The sequence below is a fragment of the Schistocerca piceifrons genome, chromosome 8 (genome assembly GCF_021461385.2).
Source record: "Schistocerca piceifrons isolate TAMUIC-IGC-003096 chromosome 8, iqSchPice1.1, whole genome shotgun sequence".
NCBI classification, from domain to species: Eukaryota; Metazoa; Arthropoda; class Insecta; order Orthoptera; family Acrididae; genus Schistocerca; species Schistocerca piceifrons.
Genome location: NC_060145.1, coordinates 117,241,365 through 117,264,123, shown reverse-complemented (window position 1 = coordinate 117,264,123; position 22,759 = coordinate 117,241,365).

Sequence of the window (22,759 nt, the reverse complement as noted above, 5' to 3'; positions counted from 1 at the left end):
ACTAGTTGCTACATGCTTGAGATCAAAAAGCTACCTGCGCATCATCAGACGGTTTACTATAACGAGGAGGAATACATTGTTGTCAATGTCCCTTATACTTGTGCCTATTTTGTTCACTAACCTAACTGGAATCGGTATTAATATGCACTACACTAATACAATTGGTGACGCATCGTAATACTATACAGTGACAAGCAATCTTTATTAAACATGTAGTCTTTTGTCATACTCGAGTAACTTTACCAGAAGGTAAATACGACATTGTGGCCGTGAGGATAGTTACTAAATGAAACACAGTTAACATAATATTTAGTGATACAGTTTCATTAACGGATTTGCCTACTTTTAGTAGCAGTTGCAGAGTATTCTATGTTCCTTATCTCTAGATCTACTGGTTCTGAACGTAGCGAGTTGTCTTATGCTGACAGTATTTCTAAATACGTCGTTCTGAGTTTGATATAGCTGTATGCACGAGGTAAAATGCTACTCTCGCGCCAGTTGCAACTGAGCGCTACTGCCTCATACTGTTTACAGTGCGTCGACATTTCCATGGAGCAAGCGACCAACTGCAGCGTTCATCGCCTCCTCATTTCTCCTGTGAGGGTCGACACAGTTCATCCACAGATATGTGGACAACGAGATAAACTGTAGCTGCTGTGTGAGAGTAATCTCCCCTGTCAGCAAACGTATGTTTCATAAGTCGTTGACACTCCAAAGTGAAATTAGTTGAGAATATTTCATTGGTACACCACAAATGTATCAAATGAACCGTGCAAGTTACTTCTCTGTCATTCCAGGCAGTAACAAAATTAGCACTGTGTCACCAGTCGTGTTCTATGTTCTCATGATCCTATCATAGTCATAGAAGAACGATTATATATCTAGAGGCTATGTCTTTCTTGAGTGGGCTAACAATGTAGGAGTGTATCTTATGCATCAACGACGCAGCGGTTTAATTACTTTTGCTACGACGTCATGAGGATTGTTCTAGTATTTATGGCAAGGAAGAAGAATGCAAAACAGCACAGATCACTGCTGCACGTACGAAAGGAGATAAACTTCATCCACTAAGTCAAAGATCCATTTCATTGACATCGACATGTAACAGGACGTGTGAAAAAATATTTTGTTCCCACGTTATGAAACGTCCGAAATATATTACCTGTTGACAGCAAACCAGCAAGGATTTGAAAAGCATCAGTTTTGTGAGACACAGATGGCATTTTTATCGCATGAAATATTGCCTACAGGGGCCCTCGAATTGACTCAGCATTCATAGAATTCCAAAAAGGTTTTTCACATCATTCCTCATAAGCGGCTTCCAACCACATTCATTTCCTATAAACTATAGTCACAGCTGTCCGACTGAGTTCCTCATTTCTAGTCTGAAAGATCACAGTTCACAGTAACTGATGGGATGTCACCTAGTGAAACGGAAGTGATGAATGTGATTTTGCAAGTAAATTGATATAGATTTTCTGCTCTTTCTAGTATATGAAAACTATTTACTACCCAATCAGAATATTTCTCTTAGGTTTGCGCGAGGAGGAGGAATTCTTCACAGGATAGGGGGAACTCTGGCCACCGAGCAGTACGCCCACTTACTGGAAAATGTGATGCTTCTGTCAGTTCGAATGCTGTATTTAAAGTAGGACTTCACACTGTAAGATAATCATTCTACTGTTCACTAATCAGCATTTCGTTCAGCAACAGCTCTACACAACTGGCGTCAACGTCATGGACTGGCCGCCAAAGAGCCTGTGGAAAACATGTGGGTTGAGGTCACCACAACGTTAACAGAGAATTGGCCACGAAACCAACCAACTACAGCTGACGCTCTTGGGGACTGCGTTGTTTAAGCCTGGAAAGAAGTTGCTTCTTCAGGCTGTTACATCCAATGGTTTATAGATTCTACGCCAAGACGCATGATAGAAGTATAAAATAATGTCAGTTTCTGGATGAAATATTTGAGACCTACAAACGTTTTATTTTGTCGTCTATTTCTTCATTTTTCCACACTGAGTGCCACTGGAAGATAATTTCGGCACAGATAAAATACAGTTTGAGTTAGTTTTCCCTTGAGTTGCCTTTTTAATTGAAGTGAGTTTCTTTTGAGTTAACAGTTTGTTCAATATTCTATTTTTATTTTATTTGTAACCTTTCTATATACTTACAAAGTAATCAGCTCACATGGATGCTTCAAACGTATTTTGTGTTATTTCAAATACACCTCTCTCTTCCCATCCACTCATTAATACACCCTCCATCCTCCAAAAATTACACAAATGAATTCGTCTTCCATTTATTCTTTGTTAATTTATTCTAAAATTTTTATCTCACTCTTTCTCGCCTCAATTTCATAATCACCTCAGCTGCTTCTACTCCATTCTCACAAAACGTTATTAACAAATCCAGCGGTCTCAATTGAAACTATACGGTCTCATTTAATTTCTGCTTTCTTTACTGTCCTGTATCATTCCTCGCAATATCTATGAAACCATGTTCATTTATATCCCCTTACCTATAATCCACACTTCGTTCTGAAAATATTCCTGCCTTTTCTGTCTGTCCTAAGATAAAACGAACTTTAGTATACATCTAAGTAAGGAATACATTGCAAGTTTCCACTTTTATTTTGCACTTCTGCACTTCTGCACTCCTACCCACTTCCAGACTCCTCCCTCTATCCTGCTACCCCTCCCCTGATATCTGTGTCCACATCTACATGAATACTCTGCAATTTACAATTAAGTGCTTGGCAGGGATTTCTTCGAACCACTGTCATATTATTTCTCTGCCGTTTCACTTTCAAAAAGAGCGTGAAAATAGCGAATATCAAAGCCTTACCGTGCAGGCACAGATGTCTCTTTATCACTGTAGTCATGTTTCCTATGTGTGTTGGGGTAAAGAAAATATCGTGGCAGTCAGCGGAGGATGCTGGCGATTGAAAATTAAAAAAAACACCACGGCACATTGTAAAACGCCTACGTTCCACTAATTTCCATAATAACTCGTTTGCGATATGCATGGCACAATCTCCCCCATTTTGCGACAGTACAAAATGACCGGCCCTTCTTTGAACTTTTTTTGATGTCTTCCGTCAGTCCTACCTCCTGGCGATCCAATATACCGCAGGAATACTCACAAAGAGGATAGATGTTCAAATGTGTTGAAACACGTATGTTGTGTGGCGGCGATGGCGAGGCATTGCAGAGTCTCTGACCAGAGAGCCATTTATCGTGGCTAGTCTGCGCTTGACCGCGCGAGAGTTGCGAGCGGTACTCTGTCAGTAGTAGTCATGCAGTACAGTTGCGAGCAGTAGTCAGTGGGCAGTCTGTGAGCAGTGCAGTCTGTCGGTAGCAGCAGGCCAGTGCAGTCTGTGCGTGAGGAGTCGGCGGGCGTCGACATGGCACTCTGGTCAAGATTCAGGATGAGGTATATTATTTTTTAAATGCGCTCAGCTAATAATGTAAATTAACTGTAACTAATTTGTGCAACAATCGCCCCAATAATAATTTTGGTTTTCAAAGCAAATTTTTAACAAAAGAACCATTTAATTGAACCAACGATTTCCTTCCATTTTCTTTAAAGAAAAGTTTCAGTTTAATTAAAAAAAATTATTATAAAAAAAACAAAAAAAATAATACTTGCAATGCATTTCCTCCAAGCCGTGGCCAACAATAAGAGCAGAACTTTGACATGCAGTTTTAATGAGGTAAGAAATTAATTATGATTTTTTGCACAGGGCCAAAGACCGATATTTCGGTTTAATTGAATTTACATTGTCACTGAAGTCTTATTAGCATTGAATTGTTTTTCATTATTTTCGTGACAGCTTACACCTTGAGTCAGATTGCGATTCTCATTTTTATTGTCATTAAATTTATTTGCTGGGAGCTTACGTTAGGTTGTATTCTTGTTAACATTCAACTATTGTGTTTCAAAATTTCTCTGCGGAGCTTACACTTAGCACAATGTCCATTAGCATTTTTAAATAATATCATTTAAAAAATTTGTAGGGAGGTTACGCTTGGCTCGCAGTCATTTAATATTTCTGTCTTTTAAAATTACGGTGGGGAGGTTACAGTGTGTGAAATCATATGGGACTTAACTGCTAAGGTCATCAGTCCCTAACCTTACACACTACATAACCTAAATTATACTAAGAACAAACACACACACCCAAGCGCAAGGGAGGACTCGAACCTCCGCCGGGACCAGCAGCACAGTCCATGACTGCAGCGCCTCAGACCGCTCGGCTAATCCCGCGTGGCAAGAGGACAGACAAGACCGTTGTAGGCGGTCTCTGTAATTGATTTATCGAACCTTCCACGTATTCTGCCTATAAAACACGGTTATTTCGTTTCCTTCCACACAATGTTTTCTATATGATGGTTCCAATTTAACTGCTCGTGATCGTAGCTCCTAGACATTTAGTTGAACCGACAACCTTTAAATGTGACTGATTTATTGTGTAAGCAAACTTTAGCGGAATTGTTTTGGTATTCACACATTTTATTATTTAGGGTCAACTCTCACATTTTGAAAAATGAATGAAAATGCCTCTGAGGTTCTGTCAGACCGATGCTCGTAGCAGACGGACGGAACACAGCTTAATAAGCAAAGGAAAGAGATTGGTTTGATGTCACAGCTCTGCGGTCGCACTGCGTAACGTTGACTACTAGACCAAGAATAGGTTATTCACAAGAAAAGCTGAATTGGAAGTCAGCAAATCTCGTACCGTGTCCTGTTATCCCATATATCAAAAACATGATGCTAACATGTGTGACGTTTGGTGGTGCGTTGTACTGAGGCCAGCTTGTAATGGCTAAGATATGGTTCGATTCCCGCTGGGGGTAAGTTTTTAACAGCCACAAACATACCCTCTTCACCTCTAGTGGCCGGCCGGGGTGGCCGAATGGTTCTAGACGCTACAGTCTGGAAACGCGCGACCGCTACGGTCGCAGGTTCGAATCCTGTCTCGGGCATGGATGTGTGCAATGTCATTAGGTTCGTTAGGTTTAAGTAGTTCTAAGTTCTAGGGGACTGATGACCTCAGAAGTTAAATTGAAAAAATGGCTCTGAGCACTATGGGACTTAACATCTGAGGTCATCTGTCCCCTATAACTTAGAACTACTTAAACCTAACTAACCTAAGGACATCACGCACATACAAGCCCGAGGCAGGATTCGTACCTGCGACTGTAGCAGTCGTGCGGTTCCGGACTGAAGCGCCTAGAACCGCTCGGCCACCGCGGTCGGCAGACGTTAAGTTCCGTAGTGCTCAGAGTCATTTGAACCACCTGTAATGGTGCCACGTAAAGAACGCTGGACTGTGCCGTGGTTGCGGATCGGCATTAAACATGTACATACGCTACTGACTGGAAAAGAGTTGCATTAGTTTTGGCTGTCAGTGGCGGAAATCGCTGCTTGCAGAAACTCTGTCTCTAGTAAACTTTCTTACAATACTACTGTTATTTTAATTTATGAACCAATCATCATGTAAGGTCACAGGACCTTAATTTTTTATTTCAAGTAGCCTTGAGATTTTGAAAATATTGGCACTGGACTGTGAATCGATCTACGGTTTCAATTTCCCTCTGTATTTGAACCCTTCGAGATGATACCGACCGACCACTTCACGATGCCACGCTCTTCCAGGTCTCTACGAGTGGCACGATCCTGATTACTAGTGAAAGAGAATTAGATAGCTGACACCCCTTGGTTTGAGGTCAACAACGATATGCACAGGGTGGAGTTCCTGGCAGCTGAGAGCTATTCGCTAGTGTACTTCTAGCTAAACATTTGCATATGTCGCTACTGGTGAAGAAACAATTAACATTTCATATCTATTCGTGGCTATAAGACAATTGCGAAAGGTTCATTATTCGACTCCCTGCTAGGCAAAAGTCATTTTTATCGTCTTGTCAGTTTCCAATATTACGTTATTGGCAAACATATTTGATATCTATATCAGTAAACACTTCCGGGCTAAGTTGCCGTGGTCGATCTGTAGAAATTCTTCTCCCTGACGTTTCGTTCTCATCTACGGAGAACATGTTCCGAGGTGAGTCGACGACTGGCTGCTAGGAGCTGGGGCTGCCGCTTATATGGAGATCGTAGAGGGCGCCACCACACGTCATATTTAATATCTGACATCTGATTGTTCTTAATTAACTATTCACGTAGGCACTCGGTTCTACTCCTCATCCATCACCACAATTTTATTTCATGGCGTTTCATACTTGAGTGTTGCACTTTATTGCACACGTTTCGTGCTTACTTGTCAGGGACAATATGAGCTTCATGCAGTTTCTGGTGCAGTGCTAACGTATCGTCATTTATTTACAGATTCGGACAGTCGGCCTTGTAAACTGATACTGGTGAACACTTCGATATGTAACGTGTCTTTATGCCTAGTCGATGCTTGATACGACATGCAAGCTTTGTATGGTTAACAGTGGGCGCAGTTGTGATCATGAACAACAACTCGTCATTTAATGAATGTGAAAAGTCTTCTGCTGCGTCACTTATTCTAACGAAGTTTAATTTAAAAGCGTTAGGTACTGTCTCATCTCTGATTACATGTTTCTAGTATTTGTTGTATGACGGTATTTGTTTACATCTGGAGTGACTGCCACAGAGATAAGTGTTCTGCAGAAGTCTCTTGCGGTATCCATTGCATAGTGTCAAACGATAGTACTGCAGATGCCTTGCAGGACCGGTGACACAAATGTGCTATGTTGGTTGCATACATTCAGGTGCGGCCTACACACTGGAATTCAGGAGTGGTCTACTTTTCGTGCTTTCGACATGTACCTTGGAAGATGTTTTCAGCTTTAAAAAAAAAAAAAAAACCTTAAGTTTCTTGTGTAATATTTGCCATTACAGAAAAGACTGAATAACACACAATGTGAATGCCTTGATTTAGAAGTGTAATAAGAAAATATATGAGACTTGTATTATAGGGCTGACTAGAAGCGAAAGTCTGAAAAGTGTACCAGGCTCCAAGACTCCCCTGTACTACCATTACGCGAAAATATCGTTTAAATATTTTGAACTGCTCATGGAATAATACGGGTGTTACGTCTTTCACGTATCACTCTGTAGATAATGAGTGTTACGTGTCCTCAAAATGTAATTATAATTGAAAGTCGACAATGGAAAGATGTTAGCTTATGTTACAACCAGGGTTTAAATGATACTCCTTTTTCAAATAATTCGAATGGCTGTGGTATTTTTTGGCTTGCAGACGAGCTCCGATTGTCTCTATTGTATATCACATTCGTTGTCGTACATATGACGAGTCTTAGGACATCCAAATTAAACCGAATTTATTGAGACATGGAAGTTACTGTCATGGAACAAAATGGAAATAATTTTGTCATAAGTATTCTTCACTACTGGGGCATGACGCTAAGAGGCTGTCGCTAAAACATTAAGTTATATGAATTACTGAGAGTTAAATCGTGTTGTGAACAGTCGGCACATACATATTAGAATCACTGTTTGGAGGGATTATTTCATATCAAACACAACGATTGGATTTCTCTAGTGCAGTGGCGTTTATGTGCGTCTTCTCACAAATGGGAAATTTTCGGCTTTTGTTGCGACTTGTGACTATCTCTGCCGAAGAATGGTTTTTAAAAATTAATGGTCTTATGCACAGCCAGGTTAGTTTGGTAACAGGAGGAACTGTTACACGCATATCACGATAAGCAGATAAGTGAAGGGTTCACTATCGACAAATAATTAGGTTGCCGTCACCAAACAATATACTACACGTTTCGGGTCTTTCAGCTATCGCGTATATTGTCACAGACTTTTCTTTCAACTCATAGCATAGATTAAAAGTATATACTGTGACTGTGTCCAGCATTAAATAATACCGCATCGTGTTTGCTGTTTATACAGTGCCTGACAGAAGAAGTAAAACACACAGGAGACATGGTCGGACGTCGATGTGGCTTCGTACACGTACACACTATGGACGGGTATGTAGATGATTACAGTTGCAATCTTCCGTAACAGATAGAACAGCCACCGGAGTGCATTACTGTTTTTCGTGTTGAGTATCATCACCAGGCCTGTCAGGGCTCATAAGGAGCGTGAGCTGTGTCAGATACTCAGTGATTACTTTGAAACGCACTGAGATGCCGCGTAACCACGAGATAGTGTCATCAGCACCTTACAGCGTCATTCTTGATCTCCATTTGGGCAACTGGTCGAATAGTACGATATACAGATCTGTGAGGCATTCAGGTGTAGCAGTGGCGCCATGGTGGACTGCATCGGAAGGTGAGGGTACACATATTTGTAACCGAGTTTCCAGTCGAGCATGTCCGACCACTGCAATGCAATACTGGTGTATTGTACATCAGGCACCTTGAAATCCCTCCACATCTCGTCTTGCCATCCGAGAACATGTAATGAACTCCTTGCAACATACTATACGAGAACATGTAATGAACTCCTTGCAACATACTATATGATACCACAACATTGATCGGAGACTATCAGTACCCAAGCAAAGGAATTAAAATGGAACTTGTAGGTTGCCGTTTACACCGCAACATAAACGGCTGCGTCTGGAGTGGTTCCGAGACGGGGTAGTGTGGACTGATAATTAACTGTGTGGTACTGTGTTCAGTGATGATCCGATGCTCTACACTACCCCAAATAACGAGTGTCGCTGAGTTTGGTTGCCGCCGGGAGTGGTCTGATCCTTTCAAGGATTTGCAGGGGCATAGTGGCGTTACTCCTAAAGTAAAAGATTGGCAGTGGTTGACTGAACTTTGATGGCACAATGGTACATCTCGGACATACGACCGGAAGAATGAACTCTCACTAGTGGCACTTATCCCTATTAACTAACGGCGTGATTTTGAGGTGCTCCAGTGGCCAGCAAGATTCGCAGATCCATCATCGATAGAACAAGTGTTAGTCCAGCTGGAACGTCAAGTCCAACCCAGGATGTCAAGGGCCACCTACTATAGTTGTGATAGCTGTGGGCCAATTTGCCTCAGAAGAGGATACAGTGGTCTTATGGCACCCTTCACAAAAGAAACAGCACATGTTGTGAGAGGTCTGAGCAGATGTAATTTCGATGTATTGCTCATGCGCTGCCTGCGATATGCAAGGTATAAGAGAATCTTTGACCAGAGAGCAGTGTTGACTGCAGTAGGGACTGTGTAGCTGTAGCAGTAAGTAGTTGCTAGTCTGCTGTCTGCTCTGGTCTGGTCTGGTGTATCGTGTTGGCTGGGCCGGTCGCGGTGCAGCGATGCCGGAGCCTGAGTATTATTGTATAAGGTAAAAAGCAGCCTCGCACATATGTAGTAATGTCATGTCAAGTCCCATGTAATAATAATAATAATCTTTCTCATAAAAAGTAAATTTTAACAACCATTCACTTCAATTTAAGGAATTTACTAATTTCTCCCATCCATGATCATCTCGATTGTTGCAAAAGAAAAATCACTTGCTTTCTTTCATAAATGACAAATCTATCGGCCAGCATTGCACAGGGCTGCGCCAGAAAAATTTATTGCAAGAGCAGATATATATGCGTTATGCGGCGACTTCATTGAGGTAAGAATTTTCTCTTTTTTGTTATTCAGAATGATCTTTCAGGGCCATGACGCAGCACTTCTGACGTCCAAAATTTACCCGGTTAAATTCACAGTCAATTATTGAAAAGTTAAGTGAGCGACAATTTAATTGAGGGGTTAGTTACATTGTATTATTACCAGGTTATTGAATTTATTTTTTGTTGGGACGTTACACTGAATGTGAACGACATAATTATAATTTTTTACTGTTGAGAGATTTAGGAATTTTTTTGTTTTGAGTTTAGATTAAATGTGAATAACAATTTTTGTGGGGAGGTTACAATGTGTATCGGCAAGGTCGGTGCAATGTCATACTGATAAGTTCTTTGTAAACTTGACTCAACTTTGTAACTACTGAATTAACATCAAATGCCCTCCTAACTTGTGAAGTTTCATTTCATTTCTCCTCTTCTCTGGGTGTATCTCTCCTTTGTCAAGCAATGTATTTTTGACTTTTTTGTAATACACATAACGATCGTACAAGTAAACTAAATTACGTTAGAAAATGGAAAAAACAAATCGTATAAAACCAACTATGTTTAGCTCCTGGTAGAATAGCAAGGCTAAGTTTTATGTCATACGAATCGCGATTCTGAGAGTGCAAAAAGTTTTCCTTTTCCCTCCAACTGTACTAAACTCATGGGAAATGTACCGGAACAGAGGATTTCTCTGCACTGAAACATAACTATAGCAGAGAGAACATCGCGCGTTTCAGCTGCGGCTTCAGGGACTCGCAAGGAGCTTAGACGAGGAAGCGGTCCCCCTGCGAGTGCGTAAGCCGATTTGGTACGCCGAACGCACGCGCATACCTAAAGCTCTCGCGTACGTCTGATGTTTGCTTCGTGACAAGCTACTTAGGAACTGGCGGTACATCTGTGGTTCTGTTAAATGTAACAGCAACAAGCCACTTGGCAATAAAAATAATTCATCAATGTCTGTTTCTTAAAAATAACATAAATATCTGGTTAGAACTGAAGTTACTTTTCTGTAGTCTTTTGTTGCAGTACGAAGTGTCCCTGTTTACAGTTTTGAGCTTTCGCAAGAAATAGCTTTTTGACAAAATAAGACCATAAAGCAGCAGCTTGCTACAGAGGAATTATTCTTGGAATTACTCTCTTCCTGATACGGATTTGTTATGAAGTATCTTACTGTGATTCTCAAAAATGAATTCACAAAAAACTATTGCAGATCTCCTGCTGAATAAATCACCTACAAATCCTTCAACGATTAGACACTCATAACACCGACACTGACAGAGCTTATCGCGGAATTCTATGTGAAAGGCATTTAATAGTTTCCAAAACGATATTCCATCTCGAAATCCCCAAGAAATTCCGAAGAGATTGATGTAATATGTGAACTACAACAGCGGCAAGACACTACAAATATTTTTACCCCTCGACAGCAGTGGTAATGCTACAGATGACAGTGCCCCTAACACGTAGTTACTAAAAACGCTTTTACGAAATTCACTTATCAAAGAAGAAGAAGTAGATACTCCTGAATTGTAATCATGAACAGCTACGAGCATGAGTAATTAAAAGTTGCACCTTCGGTTTAGAGAATCATATTAAATCACTTAACAAAGGCAAGGCCTCTGGTCCTCAGACTGGTTTGATGCAGCTCTCCACGCTAATCTATCCTGTGCAAGCTTCTTCATCTCCCAGTACGTACCGCAGCCTACATCCCTCTGTATCTGCTTAGTGTATACATCTCTTGGTCTCCCTCTATGATTTTTACCCTCCACGCTGCCCTCCAATTCTAAATTGGTGATCCCTTGATGCCTCAGAACATGTCCTACCAACCGATCATTTCTTCTAGTCAAGTTGTGCCACAAAATCCTCTTCCCCCAATCCTATTCAGTACCTTCTCATTAGTTATGTAATCTACCCATCTAATCTTCCACTTTCTTCTGTAGCACCACATTTCGAAAGGTTCTATTCTCTTCTGGTCCGAACTAGTTATCGTCCATGTTACACTTCCATACATGGCTACACTCCATACATATACTTTCAGAAACGACTTCCTGACACTTAAATCTATACTCGATGTTAATAAAGTTCTCTTCTTCAGAAACGCTTTCCTTGCCATTGCCAGTCTACATTTTATATCTTCTCTGCTTCAACCAACATCAGTTATTTTGCTCCCCAATTAGTAAAACTCCTTTACTACTTTTAAGTGTCTCATTTCCTAACCTAATTCCCTCAGCATCACTCGACTTAATTCGACTACATTCCATGATCCTCGTTTTGCTTTCGTTGATGTTAATCTTATATCCTCCTTTCAAGACACTGTCCATTCCGTTCAACTGCTCTTCCAAGTCCCTTGATGTCTCTGTCAGAATTACAATATCATCGGCGAACCTTGAAGTTTTTATTTCTTATCCATAGATTTTAATATTGTTGTTGTTGTGGTCTTCAGTCCTGAGACTGGTTTGATGCAGCTCTCCATGCTACTCTATCCTGTGCAAGCTTCTTCATCTCCCAGTACCTACTGCAACCTACATCCTTCTGAATCTGCTTAGTGCATTGATCTCCTGGTCTCCCTCTACGATTTTTACCCTCCACGCTGCCCTCCAATGCTAAATTTGTGATCCCTTGATGCCTCAAAACATGTCCTACCAACAGATCCCTTCTTCTAGTCAAGTTGTGCCACAAACTTCTCTTCTCCCCAATCCTGTTCAATACCTCCTCATTAGTTACGTGATCTACCCACCTTATCTTCAGCATTCTTCTGTAGCACCACATTTCGAAAGCTTCTATTCTCTTCTTGTCCAAACTGGTTATCGTCCATGTTTCACTTCCATACATGGCTACACTCCATACAAATACTTTCAGAAACGACTTCCTGACACTTAAATCTATACTCGATGTTAACAAATTTCTCTTCTTCAGAAACGATTTCCTTGCCATTGCCAGTCTACATTTTATATCTTCTCTGCTTCGACCATCATCAGTTATTTTACTCCCTCAATAGCAAAACTCCTTTACTACTTTAAGTGTCTCATTTCCTAATCTTATCCCCTCAGCATCACCCGATTTAATTTGACTACATTCCATTATCCTCGTTTTGCTTTTGTTGATGTTCATCTTACATCCTCCTTTCAAGACACTGTCCATTCCGTTCAACTGTTCTTCCGAGTCCTTTGCTGTCTCTGACAGAATTACAATGTCATCGGCGAACCTCAAAGTTTTTACTTCTTCTCCATGAATTTTAATACCTACTCCGAATTTTTCTTTTGTTTCCTTTACTGCTTGCTCAATATACAGATTGAATAAAATCGGGGAGAGGCTACATCCCTGTCTCACTCCTTTCCCAACCACTGCTTCTCTTTCATGCCCCTTGACTCTTATAAGTGCCATCAGGTTTCTGTACAAATTGTAAATAGCCTTTCGCTCCCTGTATTTTACCCCTGCCACCTTCAGAATTTGAAAGAGAGTATTCCAGTTAACGTTGTCAAAAGATTTCTCTAAGTCTACAAATGCTAGAAACGTAGGTTTGCCTTTTCTTAATCTTTCTTCTAAGATAAGTCGTAAAGTTAGTATTGCCTCACGTGTTCCAACATTTCTACGGAATCCAAACTGATCTTCCCCGAGGTCCTCTTCTACCAGTTTTTCCATTCGTCTGTAAAGAATTCGTGTTAGTATTTTGCAGCTGTGACTTATTAAACTGATAGTTCGGTAATTTTCACATCTGTCAACACCTGCTTTCTTTGGGATTGGAATTATTATATTCTTCTTGAAGTCTGTGGGTATTTCGCCTGTCTCATACATCTTGCTCACCAGATGGTAGAGTTTTGTCATGACTGGCTCTCCCAAGGCCATCAGTAGTTCTAATGGAATGTTGTCTACTCCCGGAGCCTTGTTTCGACTCAGGTCTTTCAGTGTTCTGTCAAACTCTTCACGCAGTATCTTATCTCCCATTTCATCATCATCTACATCCTCTCCCATTTCCATAATATCGTCCTCAAGTACTTCGCCCTTGTATAGACCCTCTATATACTCCTTCCACCTTCCTGCCTTCCCTTCTTTGCTTAGAACTGGGTTTCCATCTGAGCTCTTGATATTCATACAAGTCGTTCTCTTATCTCCAAATGTCTCTTTAATTTTCCTGTAGGCAGTATCTATCTTACCCCTAGTGAGACAAGCCTCTACATCCTTACATTTGTCCTCTAGCCATTCCTGCTTAGCCATTTTGCACTTCCTGTCGATCTCATTTTTGAGACGTTTGTATTCCTATTTGCCTGCTTCATTTACTGCATTTTTAAATTTTCTCCTTTCATCAATTGAATTCAATATTTCCTCTGTTACCCAAGGATTTCTATTAGCCCTCGTCTTTTTATCTACTTGATCCTCTGCTGCCTTTACTACTTCATCCCTTAGAGCTACCCATCCTTCATCTACTGTATTTCTTTCCCCCATTCCTGTCAACTGTTCCCTTATGCTCTCCCTGAAACTCTGTACAACCTCTGGTTCTTTCAGTTTATCCAGGTCCCATCTCCTTAAATTCCCGCCTTTTTTCAGTATCTTCAGTTTCAATCTGCAGTTCATAACCAATAGATTGTGGTCAGAATCCACATCTGCCCCTGGAAATGTCTTGCAATTTAAAACCTGGTTCCTAAATCTCTGTCTTACTATTATGTAATCTATCTGATACCTTTTAGTATCTCCAGGATTCTTCCAGGTATACAACCTTCTTTCATGATTCTTGAACCAAGTGTTAGCTATGATTAAGTTATTCTCTGTGCAAAATACTACAAGGCGGCTTCCTCTTTCATTTCTTCCCCCCAATCCATATCCACCTACTATGTTTCCTTCTCTCCCTTTTCCTACTGACGAATTCCAGTCACCCATGACTATTAAATTTTCGTCTCCCTTCAATACCTGAATAATTTCTTTTATCTCGTCATACATTTCATCAATTTCTTCATCATCTGCAGAGCTAATTGGCATATAAACTTGTACTACTGTAGTAGGCATGGGCTTTGTGTCTATCTTGGCCACAATATTGCGTTCACTATGCTGTTTGTAGTAGCTAACCCGCACTCCTATTTTTTTATTCATTATTAAACCTACTCCTGCATTACCCCTATCTGATTTTGTATTTATAACCCTGTATTCACCTGACCAAAAGTCTTGTTCCTCCTGCCACCGAACTTCACTAATTCCCACTATATCAAACTTTAACCTATCCATTTCCCTTTTTAAATTTTCTAACCTACCTGCCCGATTAAGGGATCTGACATTCCACGCTCCGATCCGTAGAATGCCAGTTTTCTTTCTCCTGATAACGACGTCCTCTTGAGTAGTCCCCGCCCGGAGATCCGAATGGGGGACTATTTTACCTCCGAATATTTTACCCAAGAGTACGCCATCATCATTTAATCAGACAGTAAAGCTGCATGTCCTCGGGAAAAATTACAGCTGTAGTTTCCCCTTGCTTTACAAGGCCAGATGAGTCAATCATCCAGACTGTTGCCCCTGCAACTACTGAAAAGGCTGCTGCCCCTCTTCAGGAACCACATGTTTGTCTGGCCTCCCAACAGATACCCCTCCGTTGTGGTTGCACCCACGGTACGGCCCTCTGTATCGCTGAGGCACGCTAGCCTCCCCATAAACGGCAAGGTCCATGGTTCATGGGGGGAGGACGGATTTTAATACTTACTCCGAATTTTTCTTTTGTTTCCTTTACTGCTTGCTCAATATACAGATTGAATAAAATCGGGGAAAGGCTACAACCCCGTCTCACTCCGTTCCCAATCACTGGTTCCCTTTCATATCCCTCGACTCTTGTAACTGCCATCTGGTTTCTGTACAAATTGTAAATAGCCTTTCGCTCCCTGTATTTTACCCCTGCCACCTTCTGAATTTGAAATAGGTTATTCCAGTCAACATTGTCAAAAGCTTTCTCTAAGTCTACAAATGCTAGAAACGTAGGTTTGCCTTTTCTTAATCTAGCTTCTAAAATAAGCCGTAGGGTCAGTAATGCCTGACGTGTTCCCATATTTCTGCGGAATCCGAACTGATCTTCCCCATGGTCAGCTTCTATCAGTTTTTCCATTCGCCTGTAAAGAATTCGCGTTAGTATTTTGCAGCCGTGACTTAATAAACTGACAGTTCGGTAATTTTCACATCTGTCAAGTCTGCTTTCTTTGGGAGTGGAATTATTATATTCTTCTTGAAGTCTGAGGGTATTTCGCCTGTGTCATACATCTTGCTCACCAGATGGTAGAGTTTTGTCAGGACTGGCTCTCCCAAGGCTATCAGTACTTGTAATGGAATGTTGTCCACTCCCGGGGCCTTGTTTCGACTTAGGTCTTTCACTGCTCTATCAAACTCTTCACGCAGTATCATATCTCCCATTTCATATTCATCTACATCCTCTTCCATTTCTATAACAATTCCCTCAAGTACATCGCCCCTGTATAGACTCTCTACATACTCCTTCCACCATTCTGCTTTCGTTTCTTTGCTTTGAACTGGGTTTCCAGCTGAGCTCTTGATATTCATACAAGTGGTTCTCTTTTCTCCAAAGGTCTCTTTAATTTTCCTGTAGGCAGTATCTATCTTACCCCTCGTGAGATAAGCCTCTACATCCTTACATTTGTCCTCTAGCCATCCCTGCTTAGCCATTTTGCACTTCCTGTCGATCTCATTTTTGAGACGTTTGTAATCCTTTTTGCCTGCTTCACTTATTGCATTTTTATATTTTCTCCTTTCGTCAATTAAATTCAATATTTCTTCTGTCACCCAAGGACTTCTACTAGCCCTCGTCTTTTTACCTACTTGATTCTCTGCTGCCTTCACTACTTCATCCCTCAAAGCTACCCATTCATTTCTACTGTATTTCTTTCCCCCATTCCTGTCAATTGTTCCCTTATGCTCTCCCTGAAACTCTGTACAACCTCTAGTTCTGTCAGTTTATCCAGGTCCCATCTCCTTAAATTCCCACCTTGTTGCAGTTTCTTCAGTTTTAACCTACAGTTCATTACCAATTGATTGTCGTCAGAGTACACATCTACTCCTGGAAATGTCTTGCAATTTAAAACCTGGTTCCTAAATCTCTGTCTTACCATTATATAATCTATCTGAAACCTGTAAGTATCTCCAGGCTTCTTCCATGTATACAACCTTCTTTTATGAATATTGAACCAAGTGTTAGCTATGATTAAGTTGTGCTCTGTGCAAATTTCCACTAGGCGGCTTCCTCTTTCATTTCTTACCCCCAATCCATATTCACCTACTACGTTTCCTTCTCTCCCTTTCCTACTACCGAATTCCAGTCACCCATGACTATTAAATTTTCGTCTCCCTTCACTATCTGACTCATTTCTGTTATTTCGTCATACATTTCTTCATCATCTGCAGAGCTAGTTGGCATATAGACTTGTACTACTATAGTAGGCGTGGGCTTCGTGTCTATCTTGGCCACAACAATGCGTTCGCTGAGCTGTTTGTAGTAGCTTACCCGCATTCCTATTGTTTTATTCATTATTAAACCTACTCCTGCATTACCCCCATTTGATTTTGTATTTATAATCCTGTATTCACCTGCCAAAAGTCTTGTTCCTCCTGCCACCGAACTTCACTAATTTCCACTATATCCAACATTAACCTATCCATTTCCCTTTTTAAATTTTCTACTCTACCTGCCCGATTAAGGGATTTGACATTCCACGCTCCGATCGGTAGAACGCCCGTTTTCTTTCTCCTGATAACAACCTCCTCCTGAGTAGTCATCATTTAACCATACAGTAAAGCTGCATGCCCTCGGGAAAAATTACGGCCGTAGTTTCCCCTTGCTTTCAGCCGTTCACAGTACCAGCACAGCAAGGCTGTTTTGGTTAGTGTTACAAGGCCAGATCAGTCAATCATCCGGACTGTTGCCTCTGCAACTACTGGAAAGGCTGCTGCCCCTCTTCAGAAACCATACCAGACTATGTAAGATGTGTATATTTCTATTGTCTATTGTACAACCACAATTTATGAAAGATGTTTATATTTTGTTAATCAGATTAAGTGGGAATAATTAGTATTTGTCATTATAGAAATAATTGTGGTAGCAGGGAATGTCTGCACCAAGGTACTGATGGCGGGAGAGACCGCACATTAATATAATTTTAAAAAGGGCGGGAGAGGCCGTGTATGGATACATTTTAAGAAAAGAGCGGGAAAGCCTGGGAATTAATACATTTTGTAATGGTATCGGGGATTGTCTGCACCAGAAAGCATTGTTGGCGGGAGAGACCGCATTTTAGCGTTCGTAGGAAGTCAGTAGTTAGCGAAAAGTGATGCGAGTCGGTAGCAGGTCTGAAGCGAGAGGTTGAGAGGAGCGGTGTGCCTGCCAGCCACCAGCTATGATTTACAAGAGATTATAAACGGCTGTACAGAGACATCAGCTAATTATTATCATCAGAGGAAATAATGTTATTGAATTATTTTCTTTTTGAGAAACTCAAGACTACTGAAGATATGTTTGCGCAATTCTAGTTGTAAGGTTATTGTAAAAAGTAGGTCCCGTTTGAATGTTTGTAAAATCATTTCATTACCAACAGTAAATATTTGAGCAATCGTTTTCAGAATATAATTAATTTTTGCCAGAAACATTGCATTACTTATTATAATCCATACCAAAAATCATCAACGTAAAACTCTGCAAAATTTAATTGTTGTCAAGAAAAAGTATAACTATGAATTACATAACATCAGTCAAATTAATTCAAAAATAACGTCAGCTTTGCTATTAAAGACTAACGTCAGCTTTGGTAATAAATACAGCCACTTATTATGACAGCCCACCGGCATCTAATAGAGTATACTAAAATAGAGTATGTATATTCATGTCGCAGTTCGATGTAGCAGTCAGATGGCGATCCAGTAACAGAAAAAAAAGGTAAGGAACAGTTTTGGGTTATTGCAGGTAACGACTGAGGGCCACGACGACGACACATTCTATGTTTCGTCGAAATAATCAGCAAATCACTTTTAATAAGCAAAATTTAAATTTGTATGCGAAGATTGCAGTTATTATTATTGAGAAAGAGAATTAATTTCAAAAGCAAGATTTAATTTACTATTTTTAAGCAAGAGATAGAAATCCTAAGGGAAGGTTTCATAGGTTATTGTAGAAAGGAAGGTAGCGTAACAAAACAGATATAGAGGAGACGGGAAGGTTTCAACTATGTATCAACTAACTTCCTTACGAAGTATGATAATACAATTGCTCCTTTCTAGCAGTCATATGCAACAACTCGCTTGATGAAAAATCCACATCTCAAAACTAGAAAGTTGCATAGGTCACAGCCATACACTCGAAGGAAATGGAATTGTAGATATGTCACTGACATCGGTCGGCAGTAGGATTTTGGAATCCTGTGTTCCAGTATCATGATTTACTTCGAAGAGAAAGATTCATTTTACATTCTCAACAACTTTGGAGACAATATGAGAAGCGCTCTCACACTGTTTAGAAATGATACTGGCGTTTCGATCAAGTAAAATCATCATAAGATCAACAGGACTGCAAAATCATTTAGACTAGGTCTCTATATGTTGTGAAAAGTGTCAGTTCACCCTAAACAAGAAGGTGTGAGGTCCACCACACGATTACTAAAAAAATGAGTTAAATTTCGGGTATACGATAAATCATGCGAAATTAAAGGAAGTCGATTCAACTAAACACCTAACTAATCCAAGTACGAGGTGCATTCAAGTTCTAAGGCCTCCGATTTTTTTTTTCTAATTAACTACTCGCCCGAAATCGATGAAACTGGAGTTACTTCTCGACGTAATCACCCTGCAGACGTACACATTTTTCACAACGCTGACGCCATGATTCCATGGCAGCGGCGAGGGCTTCTTTGACCACTGGAAAATTGCTGAGGCAATAGCAGCACGGGTGGTGAATGTGCAGCCACGAAGAGTGTCTTTCACTGTTGGAAAAAGCCAAAAGTCACTAGGATACAGGTCAGGTGAGTAGGGAGCATGAAGAATCACTTCAAAGTTGTTATCACGAAGAAACTGTTGCGTAACGTTAGCTCGATCTGCGGGTGCGTTGTCTTGGTGAAACAGCACTCGCACAGCCCTTCCCGGACGTTTTTGTTGCAGTGCAGGAAGGAATTTGTTCTTCAAAACATTTTCGTAGGATGCACCTGTTACCATAGTGCCCTTTGGAACGCAATGGGTAAGGATTACGCCCTCGCTGTCCCAGAACATGGACACCATCATTTTTTCAGCACTGGCGGTTACCCGAAATTTTTTTGGTGGCGGTGAATCTGTGTGCTTCCATTGAGCTGACTGGCACTTTGTTTCTGGATTGAAAAATGGCATCCACGTCTCATCCAGTGTCACAACCGACGAAAAGAAAGTCCCATTCATGCTGTCGTTGAGCGTCAACATTCCTTGGCAACATGCCACACGGGCAGCCATGTGGTCGTCCGTCAGCATTTGTGGCACCCACCTGGATGACACTTTTCGCATTTTCAGGTCGTCATGCAGGATTGTGTGCACAGAACCCACAGAAATGCCAACTCTGGAGGCGATCTATTCAACAGTCATTCGGCGATCCCCCAAAACAATTCTCTCCACTTTCTCGATCATGTTGTCAGACCGGCTTGTGAGAGCCCAAGGTTGTTTTGGTTTGTGGTCACACGATGTTCTGCTTTCATTAAACTGTCGCACCCACGAACGCACTTTCGACACATCCATGACTCCATCACCACGTGTCTCCTTCAACTGTCGATGAATTTCAATTGGTTCACACCATGCAAATTCAGAAAACGAATGATTGCACACTGTTCAAGTAAGCAAAACGTCGCCATTTTAAGTTTTTAAAACAGTTCTCATTCTCGCCGCTGGCGGTAAAATTGAATCTGCCGTACGGTGCTGCCATCTCTGGGACGTATTGACAATGAACGCGGCCCCATTTTAAAACAATGCGCATGTTTCTATCTCTTTCTAGTCCAGAGAAAATAAAAATCGGAGGCCTTAGAACTTGAATGCACCTCGTACGAAGATCTTAAATCGAAACCATCATACAGAATAAGTTGTAGAGAAGGTGAACGAAAGACTGCGTTTTATTGATAGAACACCTACAAAATACCACAAGTCTACTGGAGAGATTGACTACACTATGCTTGTAGATGCTCTTTTGGTGTGTTGCTGCGCATTGTTGAATCCTTTAGAGGTGTGATTGGAGGAGGACATCGCAAAAGCTGAAAGAAAGGCTCCTCATTTTCGACCGTCGCAACAGGGAAGAGAGAGTCACTAATATGACACACGACTCGGAGTGGCAATAATTAAATCAAAGTACTCAAAGGATTTTTGTCGTTGTGTCATCTTTTCGTGAAATTTAAAATATTTCCTCCGAATGTGAAAATATTTTATTTCCTCCCACAGACATGTGGAGAAACTGACAATATAAAAGTTGAGAGAAATCGGCGTTCACACAGAAAGATTTAGGTGTTAATTATTCCCACTGGCCATTATAAAATGGAACGACCCATAAATGGACTGAAAATTGTCTGCCTGTGTGCTGTTCACCTGTGTTGAGTGAGATGGTATTTATGTATCAGCTTGTGCATTTCATTTTGTAACATTGATTATTAGTATCACTTTCAGCGCAGTCGAAAAGGTACCAGAGATAGCTTTTTTTGTTTTCTTGTTCTTATTTTTGTGTGTATCGTTGCTTTAGTAGCATAAGATTACGCCACCTGCAGCGCCACAGTCGTGTAATTCGAAACTTATAGAGCAGCTAGTTGGAAGTCCCAGTTCGTTGTCTTCCTTTGTGTAGTCCACTTGTGTTCAGTTAGATTGTATTTATCTTTGACTGTAGGGAGATTTCTGTAGAGAAGATTTTAGTATTGTTTTCTTCTCCTTGTTTGTATGAAGAGTACACGCCAATCTCAGCAGCGCCAGAGGAGGATAGTTTTGTCTTCCGCAGAGGTCTTTTTGCATTTTCTCAGTTATTATTGACAGTTTTGCTTGTATTTTTCGAGATCTTCTTCCACACTTTTCCACAAACGATATGGATAGATTCTGTACTAGCCTTGAGCGTACACAACAAGAACTAGCTGCTGTCTACATACCTGTAGCTGGAGGCTGCGTTATCAACAGTCGACAGACTTCTGGTTAATGCCAAGGCTATGGCATCATCGGGCTGCCAGTGACGAGATATGCGACTCCTTTGGCATCGTTGGAATCCCCTGGTGACCTTGGTGTCACTGCTTTTTCCAATACGAAGCATCTGGCCTGTTCGTCCTCACTAAAGACTGAGTGAGTTGCGGACTTGGTGGGTTACTCCTTAGCAATAGGTATCAGGTGATACTCAAAGTCGATAATACTTCTGAGCCAGCATAGGATGCTCTCACTTTGGGCTAGCTACCGATTTTTTAGATCTCCAATGTTATGTGGGTAATGAACCTCCTTAGGGAAATAAAAGGCAGGGCAAGAAGTGACTCGAGTGTGCACTCGGTGTGTATGTGAGGGGGTCTCGTCCAAGATGCGTAGCGCAGTGGTTGCAACTAATTATAAACATTGGCACATGTCGGCACGACTGACGCCTGCCGCTTGGGTTCTGAGGCCATCCTCAGTTTCTTTTCGTTTGGTGGCTGACTGCGTGAAGGCAACGAAAATCGTTCTTGGGGAAAAGGCTAAGCTCACTATTTGCAGCACCGAACCCAGGGTCGAACGCAGTCCTTTGGATTGGAGCAGAGCGGATGGTCTAAACCGGAGCATCAGATGATACAGCGACGCTACCGACTGCGAATTTGATCCCCGCGCACTACCCCGAGGAAGTGGCTCCTAGGGTAGCAGAGTACGTGTGGAGTGCACATGGCGTTTTGAGGTAGATGACTCCTTGGCACATCGGCACAGAAGAGGTTAATGTGATATTAGTATACTGTACGAGCCTCCAAGGAAATGTCTCAGAATTTGCATCTCTGATTGAAGCTTGTACTACCCAGATATTATCAGGAATAGATATTTGGTTGAAATAAGAAATGAATAGCAAAGAAATCTTAAGTTCACATCGTTGTACTTATCGTAAGGATAGGTTAATCACCAATGATGGCGGCGTATTTATTGAAGTAAGGAATTCGGTGAAATATAGAGTGTCCCATTTATCTTGACCACCCTAAATAACTGTTTGTCCAG